This window comes from Rattus norvegicus, chromosome 15 (genome assembly GCF_036323735.1).
Source record: "Rattus norvegicus strain BN/NHsdMcwi chromosome 15, GRCr8, whole genome shotgun sequence".
Taxonomy (NCBI): Eukaryota; Metazoa; Chordata; class Mammalia; order Rodentia; family Muridae; genus Rattus; species Rattus norvegicus.
The window spans coordinates 95,559,274-95,570,686 of record NC_086033.1 but is presented as its reverse complement, the minus strand read 5'-3'; positions in this window follow the sequence as shown (position 1 = coordinate 95,570,686).

Here is an 11,413-nt window from a genome sequence, read left to right as displayed (position 1 = left end):
GTCTTAGCAGGACCCAGGGCTTCTCCTTCCACTGGTGCTCTTACTAGGATATTCATTGCTACCTATGAGGTCAGAGTCTAGGGTCAGTCCATGTATAGTCTTTAGGTAGTGGCTTAGTCCCTGGAAGCTCTGGTTGCTTGGCATTGTTGTACATATGGGGTCTGGAGCCCCTTCAAGCTCTTCCAGTTCTTTCTCTGATTCCTTCAACGGGGGACCTATTCTCAGTTCAGTGGTTTGCTGCTGGCATTCGCCCCTGTATTTGCTGTATTCTGGCTGTGTCTCTCAGGAGCGATCTACATCCGGCTCCTGTCGGTCTGCACTTCTTTGCTTCATCCATCTTGTCTAATTGGGTGGCTGTATATGTATGGGCCACATTTGGGGCAGGCTCTGAATGGGTGTTCCTTCAGTCTCTGTTTTAATCTTTGCCTCTCTCTTCCCTGCCAAGGGTATTCTTGTTCCCCTTTTAAAGAAGGAGTGAAGCATTCACATTTTGATCATCCTTCTTGAGTTTCATTTTTTCTAGGCATCTAGGGTAATTCAAGCATTTGGGCAAATAGCCACTTATCAATGAATGCATACAATGTATGTCTTTCTGTGATTGGGTTAGCTAACTCAGGATGATATTTTCCAGTTCCAAACATTTGCCTACGAATTTCATAAAGTCGTTGTTTTTGATAGCTGAGTAATATTCCATTGTGTAGATGTACCACATTTTCTGTATCCATTCCTCTGTTGAAGGGCATCTGGGTTCTTTCCAGCTTCTGGCTATTATAAATAAGGCTGCAATGAACATAGTGGAGCACGTGTCTTTTTTATATGTTGTTGCATCTTTTGGGTATATGCCCAAGAGAGGTATAGCTGGATCCTCAGGCAGTTCAATGTCCAATTTTCTGAGGAACCTCCAGACTGATTTCCAGAATGGTTGTACCAGTTTGCAATCCCACCAACAATGGAGGAGTGTTCCTCTTTCTCCACATCCTCGCCAGCATCTGTTGTCCCCTGAGTTTTTGATCTTAGCCATTCTCACTGGTGTGAGGTGAAATCTCAGGGTTGTTTTGATTTGCATTTCCCTCATGACTAAAGATGTTGAACATTTCTTTAGGTGTTTCTCAGCCATTCGGCATTCCTCAGCTGTGAATTCTTTGTTTAGCACTGAACCCCATATTTTTTTCTTTTTTCTTTCTTTTTTTTTTTATTAACTTGAGTATTTCTTATAAACATTTCGAGTGTTATTCCCTTTCGCTGTATCCGGGCAAACATCCCCCTCCCCCCTCCACTTCCTTATGGGTGTTCCCCTCCGGACCCTCCCCCCATTGCCGCCCTGCCCCCACCTGTCTAGTTCACTGGGGCTTCAGTCTTAGCAGGACCTAGGGCTTCTCTTTCCACTGGTGCTCTTACTAGGATATTCATTGCTACCTATGAGGTCAGAATCTAGGGTCAGTCCATGTATAGTCTTTAGGTAGTGGCTTAGTCCCTGGAAGCTCTGGTTGGTTAGCATTGTTGTACATATGGGGTCTGGAGCCCCTTCAAGCTCTTCCAGTTCTTTCTCTGATTCCTTCAACGGGGGAACCTATTCTCAGTTCAGTGGTTTGCTGCTGGCATTCGCCCCTGTATTTGCTGTATTCTGGCTGTGTCTCTCAGGAGCGATCTACATCCGGCTCCTGTCGGTCTGCACTTCTTTGCTTCATCCATCTTGTCTAATTGGGTGGCTGTATATGTATGGGCCACATGTGGGGCAGGCTCTGAATGGGTGTTCCTTCAGTCTCTGTTTTAATCTTTGCCTCTCTCTTCCCTGCCAAGGGTATTCTTGTTCCCCTTTTAAAGAAGGAGTGAAGCATTCACATTTTGATCATCCGTCTTGAGTTTCATTTGTTCTAGGCATCTAGGGTAATTCAAGCATTTGGGCAAATAGCCACTTATCAATGAATGCAAACCATGTATGTCTTTCTGTGATTGGGTTAGCTAACTCAGGATGATATTTTACAGTTCCAAACATTTGCCTACGAATTTCATAAAGTCGTTGTTTTTGATAGCTGAGTAATATTCCATTGTGTAGATGTACCACATTTTCTGTATCCATTCCTCTGTTGAAGGGCATCTGAATTCTTTCCAGCTTCTGGCTATTATAAATAAGGCTGCAATGAACATAGTGGAGCACGTGTCTTTTTTATATGTTGTTGCATCATTTGGGTATATGCCCAAGAGAGGTATAGCTGGATCCTCAGGCAGTTCAATGTCCAATTTTCTGAGGAACCTCCAGACTGATTTCCAGAATGGTTGTACCAGTTTGCAATCCCACCAACAATGGAGGAGTGTTCCTCTTTCTCCACATCCTCGCCAGCATCTGTTGTCCCCTGAGTTTTTGATCTTAGCCATTCTCACTGGTGTGAGGTGAAATCTCAGGGTTGTTTTGATTTGCATTTCCCTCATGACTAAAGATGTTGAACATTTCTTTAGGTGTTTCTCAGCCATTCGGCATTCCTCAGCTGTGAATTCTTTGTTTAGCACTGAACCCCATATTTTTTTCTTTTTTCTTTCTTTTTTTTTTTTATTAACTTGAGTATTTCTTATAAACATTTCGAGTGTTATTCCCTTTCGCTGTATCCGGGCAAACATGCCCCTCCCCCCTCCACTTCCTTATGGGTGTTCCCCTCCGGACCCTCCCCCCATTTCCGCCCTCCCCCCACCTGTCTAGTTCACTGGGGCTTCAGTCTTAGCAGGACCCAGGTCTTCTCCTTCCACTGGTGCTCTTACTAGGATATTCATTGCTACCTATGAGGTCAGAGTCTAGGGTCAGTCCATGTATAGTCTTTAGGTAGTGGCTTAGTCCCTGGAAGCTCTGGTTGCTTGGCATTGTTGTACATATGGGGTCTGGAGCCCCTTCAAGCTCTTCCAGTTCTTTCTCTGATTCCTTCAACGGGGGACCTATTCTCAGTTCAGTGGTTTGCTGCTGGCATTCGCCCCTGTATTTGCTGTATTCTGGCTGTGTCTCTCAGGAGCGATCTACATCCGGCTCCTGTCGGTCTGCACTTCTTTGCTTCATCCATCTTGTCTAATTGGGTGGCTGTATATGTATGGGCCACATGTGGGGCAGGCTCTGAATGGGTGTTCCTTCAGTCTCTGTTTTAATCTTTGCCTCTCTCTTCCCTGCCAAGGGTATTCTTGTTCCCCTTTTAAAGAAGGAGTGAAGCATTCACATTTTGATCATCCGTCTTGAGTTTCATTTTTTCTAGGCATCTAGGGTAATTCAAGCATTTGGGCAAATAGCCACTTATCAATGAATGCAAACCATGTATGTCTTTCTGTGATTGGGTTAGCTAACTCAGGATGATATTTTCCAGTTCCAAACATTTGCCTACGAATTTCATAAAGTCGTTGTTTTTGATAGCTGAGTAATATTCCATTGTGTAGATGTACCACATTTTCTGTATCCATTCCTCTGTTGAGGGCATCTGAATTCTTTCCAGCTTCTGGCTATTATAAATAAGGCTGCAATGAACATAGTGGAGCACGTGTCTTTTTTATATGTTGTTGCATGTTTTGGGTATATGCCCAAGAGAGGTATAGCTGGATCCTCAGGCAGTTCAATGTCCAATTTTCTGAGGAAACTCCAGACTGATTTCCAGAATGGTTGTACCAGTTTGCAATCCCACCAACAATGGAGGAGTGTTCCTCTTTCTCCACATCCTCGCCAGCATCTGTTGTCCCCTGAGTTTTTGATCTTAGCCATTCTCACTGGTGTGAGGTGAAATCTCAGGGTTGTTTTGATTTGCATTTCCCTCATGACTAAAGATGTTGAACATTTCTTTAGGTGTTTCTCAGCCATTCGGCATTCCTCAGCTGTGAATTCTTTGTTTAGCACTGAACCCCATATTTTTTTCTTTTTTCTTTCTTTTTTTTTTTCTTAACTTGAGTATTTCTTATAAACATTTCGAGTGTTATTCCCTTTCGCTGTATCCGGGCAAACATCCCCCTCCCCCCTCCACTTCCTTATGGGTGTTCCCCTCCGGACCCTCCCCCCATTGCCGCCCTCCCCCCACCTGTCTAGTTCACTGGGGCTTCAGTCTTAGCAGGACCCAGGGCTTCTCCTTCCACTGGTGCTCTTACTAGGATATTCATTGCTACCTATGAGGTCAGAGTCTAGGGTCAGTCCATGTATAGTCTTTAGGTAGTGGCTTAGTCCCTGGAAGCTCTGGTTGCTTGGCATTGTTGTACATATGGGGTCTGGAGCCCCTTCAAGCTCTTCCAGTTCTTTCTCTGATTCCTTCAACGGGGGACCTATTCTCAGTTCAGTGGTTTGCTGCTGGCATTCGCACCTGTATTTGCTGTATTCTGGCTGTGTCTCTCAGGAGCGATCTACATCCGGCTCCTGTCGGTCTGCACTTCTTTGCTTCATCCATCTTGTCTAATTGGGTGGCTGTATATGTATGGGCCACATGTGGGGCAGGCTCTGAATGGGTGTTCCTTCAGTCTCTGTTTTAATCTTTGCCTCTCTCTTCCCTGCCAAGGATATTCTTGTTCCCCTTTTAAAGAAGGAGTGAAGCATTCACATTTTGATCATCCGTCTTGAGTTTCATTTGTTCTAGGCATCTAGGGTAATTCAAGCATTTGGGCAAATAGCCACTTATCAATGAATGCATACCATGTATGTCTTTCTGTGATTGGGTTAGCTAACTCAGGATGATATTTTCCAGTTCCAAACATTTGCCTACGAATTTCATAAAGTCGTTTGTTTTGATAGCTGAGTAATATTCCATTGTGTAGATGTACCACATTTTCTGTATCCATTCCTCTGTTGAAGGGCATCTGGGTTCTTTCCAGCTTCTGGCTATTATAAATAAGGCTGCAATGAACATAGTGGAGCACGTGTCTTTTTTATATGTTGTTGCATCTTTTGGGTATATGCCCAAGAGAGGTATAGCTGGATCCTCAGGCAGTTCAATGTCCAATTTTCTGAGGAACCTCCAGACTGATTTCCAGAATGGTTGTACCAGTTTGCAATCCCACCAACAATGGAGGAGTGTTCCTCTTTCTCCACATCCTCGCCAGCATCTGTTGTCCCCTGAGTTTTTGATCTTAGCCATTCTCACTGGTGTGAGGTGAAATCTCAGGGTTGTTTTGATTTGCATTTCCCTCATGACTAAAGATGTTGAACATTTCTTTAGGTGTTTCTCAGCCATTCGGCATTCCTCAGCTGTGAATTCTTTGTTTAGCACTGAACCCCATATTTTTTTCTTTTTTCTTTCTTTTTTTTTTTATTAACTTGAGTATTTCTTATAAACATTTCGAGTGTTATTCCCTTTCGCTGTATCCGGGCAAACATCCCCCTCCCCCCTCCACTTCCTTATGGGTGTTCCCCTCCGGACCCTCCCCCCATTGCCGCCCTGCCCCCACCTGTCTAGTTCACTGGGGCTTCAGTCTTAGCAGGACCTAGGGCTTCTCTTTCCACTGGTGCTCTTACTAGGATATTCATTGCTACCTATGAGGTCAGAATCTAGGGTCAGTCCATGTATAGTCTTTAGGTAGTGGCTTAGTCCCTGGAAGCTCTGGTTGGTTAGCATTGTTGTACATATGGGGTCTGGAGCCCCTTCAAGCTCTTCCAGTTCTTTCTCTGATTCCTTCAACGGGGGACCTATTCTCAGTTCAGTGGTTTGCTGCTGGCATTCGCCCCTGTATTTGCTGTATTCTGGCTGTGTCTCTCAGGAGCGATCTACATCCGGCTCCTGTCGGTCTGCACTTCTTTGCTTCATCCATCTTGTCTAATTGGGTGGCTGTATATGTATGGGCCACATGTGGGGCAGGCTCTGAATGGGTGTTCCTTCAGTCTCTGTTTTAATCTTTGCCTCTCTCTTCCCTGCCAAGGGTATTCTTGTTCCCCTTTTAAAGAAGGAGTGAAGCATTCACATTTTGATCATCCGTCTTGAGTTTCATTTTTTCTAGGCATCTAGGGTAATTCAAGCATTTGGGCAAATAGCCACTTATCAATGAATGCAAACCATGTATGTCTTTCTGTGATTGGGTTAGCTAACTCAGGATGATATTTTCCAGTTCCAAACATTTGCCTACGAATTTCATAAAGTCGTTGTTTTTGATAGCTGAGTAATATTCCATTGTGTAGATGTACCACATTTTCTGTATCCATTCCTCTGTTGAAGGGCATCTGAATTCTTTCCAGCTTCTGGCTATTATAAATAAGGCTGCAATGAACATAGTGGAGCACGTGTCTTTTTTATATGTTGTTGCATCTTTTGGGTATATGCCCAAGAGAGGTATAGCTGGATCCTCAGGCAGTTCAATGTCCAATTTTCTGAGGAACCTCCAGACTGATTTCCAGAATGGTTGTACCAGTTTGCAATCCCACCAACAATGGAGGAGTGTTCCTCTTTCTCCACATCCTCGCCAGCATCTGTTGTCCCCTGAGTTTTTGATCTTAGCCATTCTCACTGGTGTGAGGTGAAATCTCAGGGTTGTTTTGATTTGCATTTCCCTCATGACTAAAGATGTTGAACATTTCTTTAGGTGTTTCTCAGCCATTCGGCATTCCTCAGCTGTGAATTCTTTGTTTAGCACTGAACCCCATATTTTTTTCTTTTTTCTTTCTTTTTTTTTTTTTATTAACTTGAGTATTTCTTATAAACATTTCGAGTGTTATTCCCTTTCGCTGTATCCGGGCAAACATCCCCCTCCCCCCTCCACTTCCTTATGGGTGTTCCCCTCCCGACCCTCCCCCCATTGCCGCCCTCCCCCCACCTGTCTAGTTCACTGGGGCTTCAGTCTTAGCAGGACCCAGGGCTTCTCCTTCCACTGGTGCTCTTACTAGGATATTCATTGCTACCTATGAGGTCAGAGTCTAGGGTCAGTCCATGTATAGTCTTTAGGTAGTGGCTTAGTCCCTGGAAGCTCTGGTTGCTTGGCATTGTTGTACATATGGGGTCTGGAGCCCCTTCAAGCTCTTCCAGTTCTTTCTCTGATTCCTTCAACGGGGGACCTATTCTCAGTTCAGTGGTTTGCTGCTGGCATTCGCCCCTGTATTTGCTGTATTCTGGCTGTGTCTCTCAGGAGCGATCTACATCCGGCTCCTGTCGGTCTGCACTTCTTTGCTTCATCCATCTTGTCTAATTGGGTGGCTGTATATGTATGGGCCACATGTGGGGCAGGCTCTGAATGGGTGTTCCTTCAGTCTCTGTTTTAATCTTTGCCTCTCTCTTCCCTGCCAAGGATATTCTTGTTCCCCTTTTAAAGAAGGAGTGAAGCATTCACATTTTGATCATCCGTCTTGAGTTTCATTTGTTCTAGGCATCTAGGGTAATTCAAGCATTTGGGCAAATAGCCACTTATCAATGAATGCATACCATGTATGTCTTTCTGTGATTGGGTTAGCTAACTCAGGATGATATTTTCCAGTTCCAAACAGTTGCCTACGAATTTCATAAAGTCGTTGTTTTTGACAGCTGAGTAATATTCCATTGTGTAGATGTACCACATTTTCTGTATCCATTCCTCTGTTGAAGGGCGACTGGGTTCTTTCCAGCTTCTGGCTATTATAAATAAGGCTGCAATGAACATAGTGGAGCACGTGTCTTTTTTATATGTTGGGGCATCTTTTGGGTATATGCCCAAGAGAGGTATAGCTGGATCCTCAGACAGTTCAATGTCCAATTTTCTGAGGATCCTCCAGACTGATTTCCAGAATGTTTGTACCAGTTTGCAATCCCACCAACAATGGAGGAGTGTTCCTCTTTCTCCATATCCTCGCCAGCATCTGTTGTCTCCTGAGTTTTTGATCATAGCCATTCTCACTGGTAGGAGGTGAAATCTCAGCTTGTTTTGATTTGCATTTCCCTTATGATTAAAGATGTTGAACATTTCTTTAGGTGTTTCTCAGCCATTTGGCATTCCTCAGCTGTGAATTCTTTGTTTAGCTCTGAACCCCATTTTTTAATAAGGTTATTTGTTTCCCTGCGGTCTAACTTCTTGAGTTCTTTGTATATTTTGGATATAAGGCCTCTATCTATTGTAGGATTGGTAAAGATCTTTTCACAATCTGTTGTTTGCCGTTTTGTCCTAACCACAGTGTCCTTTGCCTTACAGAAGCTTTGCAGTTTTATGAGATCCCATTTGTCGATTCTTGATCTTAGAGCGTAAGCCATTGGTGTTTTGTTTAGGAAATTTTTTCCAGTGCCCATGTGTTCCAGATGCTTCCCTAGTTTTCCTTCTATTAGTTTGAGTGTGTCTGGTTTGATGTGGATGTCCTTGATCCACTTGGACTTAAGTTTTGTACAGGGTGATAAGCATGGATCGATCTGCATTCTTCTACATGTTGACCTCCAGTTGAACCAGCACCATTTGCTGAAAATGCTATTTTTTTCCATTTGATGGTTTTGGCTCCTTTGTCAAAAATCAAGTGACCATAGGTGTGTGGTTTCATTTCTGGGTGTTCAATTCTATTCCATTGGTCTTTCTGTCTTTCTCTGTACCAATACCATGCAGTTTTTATCACTATTGCTCTATAATATTCCTTGAGTTCAGGGATACTGATTCCCCCTGAAGTCCTTTTATTGTTGAGGATAGCTTTAGCTCTCCTGGGTTTTTTGTTATTCCACATGAATTTGCAAATTGTTCTGTCTAACTCTTTGAAGAATTGGATTGGTATTTTGATGGGGATTGCATTGAATCTGTAGATTGCTTTTGATAAAATGGCCATTTTTACTATATTAATCCTGCCAATCCATGAGCATGGGAGATCTTTCCATCTTCTGAGGTCTTCTTCAATTTCCTTCTTCAGTGTCTTGAAGTTCTTATTGTACAGATCTTTTACTTGCTTGGTTAAAGTCACACCGAGGTACTTCATATTATTTGGATCTATTATGAAGGGTGTCGTTTCCCTAATTTCGTTCTCGGCTTGTTTCTCTTTTGTATAGAGGAAGGCAACTGATTTATTTGAATTAATTTTATACCCAGCCACTTTGCTGAAGTTGTTTATCAGCATTAGTAGTTCTCTGGTGGAACTTTTGGGATCACTTAAATATACTATCATATCATCTGCAAATAGTGATATTTTGACTTCTTCTTTTCCGATCTGTATCCCCTTGACCTCCTTTTGTTGTCTGATTGCTCTGGCTAGAACTTCAAGAACTATATTGAATAAGAAGGGAGACAGTGGGCAGGCTTGTCTAGTCCCTGATTTTAGTGGGATTGCTTCAAGTTTCTCTCCATGTAGTTTATTGTTAGCAACTGGTTTGCTGTATATGGCTTTTACTATGTTCAGGTATGGGCCTTGAATTCCTATTTTTTCCAGGACTTTTATCATGAAGGGGTGTTGAATTTGTCTAATGATTTCTCAGCGTCTAATGAAATGATCATGTGGTTTTTTTCTTTCAGTTTGTTTATATAATGGATAACGTTCATGGTTTTCCGTATATTAAACCATCCCTGCATGCCTGGACTGAAGCCTACTTGGTCATGGTGGATGATTGTTTTGATGTGCTCTTGGATTCGGTTTGCCAGAATTTTGTTGAGTATTTTTGCGTCGATATTCATAAGGGAAATTGGTCTGAAGTTCTCTTTCTTTGTTAGGTCTTTGTGTGGTTTAGGTATAAGAGTAATTGTGGCTTCATAGCAGGAATTCGGTAGTGCTCCGTCTATTTCAATTTTGTGGAATAGTTTGGATAATATTGGTATGAGGTCTTCTATGAAGGTTTGATAGAATTCTGCACTAAACCCGTCTGGACCTGGGCTCTTTTTGGTTGGGAGACCTTTAATGACTGCTTCTGTTTCCTTAGGAGTTATGGGGTTGTTTAAATGGTTTATCTGTTCCTGATTTAACTTCAGTACCTGGTATCTGTCTAGGAAAATGTCCATTTCCTGAAGATTTTCAAGTTTTGTTGAATATAGGTTTTTATAGTAAGATCTGATGATTTTTTGAATTTCCTCTGAATCTGTTGTTATGTCTCCCTTTTCATTTCTGATTTTGTTAATTTGGACACACTCTCTGTGTCCTCTCGTTAGTCTGGCTAAGGGTTTATCTATCTTGTTGATTTTCTCAAAGAACCAACTTTTGGTTCTGTTGATTCTTTCTATGGTCCTTTTTCTTTCTATTTGGTTGATTTCAGCTCTGAGTTTGATTATTTCCTGCCTTCTACTCCTCCTGGGTGTATTTGCTTCTTTTTGTTCTAGAGCTTTTAGATGTGCTGTCAAGCTGCTGACATATGCTCTTTCCTGTTTCTTTCTGCAGGCACTCAGCGCTATGAGTTTTCCTCTTAGCACAGCTTTCATTGTGTCCCATAAGTTTGGGTAGGTTGTACCTTCATTTTCATTAAATTCTAAAAAGTTTTTAATTTCTTTCTTTATTTCTCCCTTGAACAGGTTATCATTGAGTAGAGCATTGTTCAATTTCCAAGTATATGTGGGCATTCTTCCTTGATTGTTATTGAAGACCAGTTTTAGGCCGTGGTGGTCCGATAGCACGCATGGGATTATTTCTATCTTTCTGTACCTGTTGAGGCCCATTTTTTGACCAATTATATGGTCAATTTTGGAGAAAGTACCATGAGGAGCTGAGAAGAAGTTATATCCTTTTGTTTTAGGATAGAATGTTCTATAAATATCCGTTAAGTCCATTTGGCTCATGACTTCTCTTAGTCTGTCTACATCTCTGTTTAATTTCTGTTTCCACGATCTGTCCATTGATGAGAGTGGGGTGTTGAAATCTCCCACTATTATTGTGTGACGTGCAATGTGTGTTTTGAGCTTTAGTAAGGTTCCTTTTACATATGTAGGTGCCCTGGTTTTTGGGGCATAGGTATTTAGGATTGAGAGTTCATCTTGGTGGATTTTTCCTTTGATGAATATGAAGTGTGCTTCCTTATCTTTTTTGATGACTTTTAGTTGGAAATTGATTTTATTTGATATTAGAATGGCTACTCCAGCTTGCTTCTTCTGACCATTTGCTTGGAAAGTTGTTTTCCAGCCTTTCACTCTGAGGTAGTGTCTGTCTTTGTCTCTGAGGTGTGTTTCCTGTAGGCAGCAGAATGCAGGGTCCTCCTTGCGTATCCAGTTTGTTAATCTATGTCTTTTTATTGGGGAGTTGAGGCCATTGATGTTGAGAGATATTAAGGAATAGTGATTATTGCTTCCCGTTATATTCATATTTGGATGTGAGGTTATGTTTGTGTGCTTTCATTCTCTTTGTTTTGTTGCCAAGACGATTAGTTTCTTGCTCCTTCTAGGGTATAGCTTGCCTCCTTATGTTGGGCTTTACCATTTATTATCCTTTGTAGTGCTGGATTTGTAGAAAGATATTGTGTAAATTTGTTTTTGTCATGGAATATCTTGGTTTCTCCATCTATGTTAATTGAGAGTTTTGCAGGGTACAGTAACCTGGGCTGGTATTTGTGTTCTCTTAGGGTCTGTA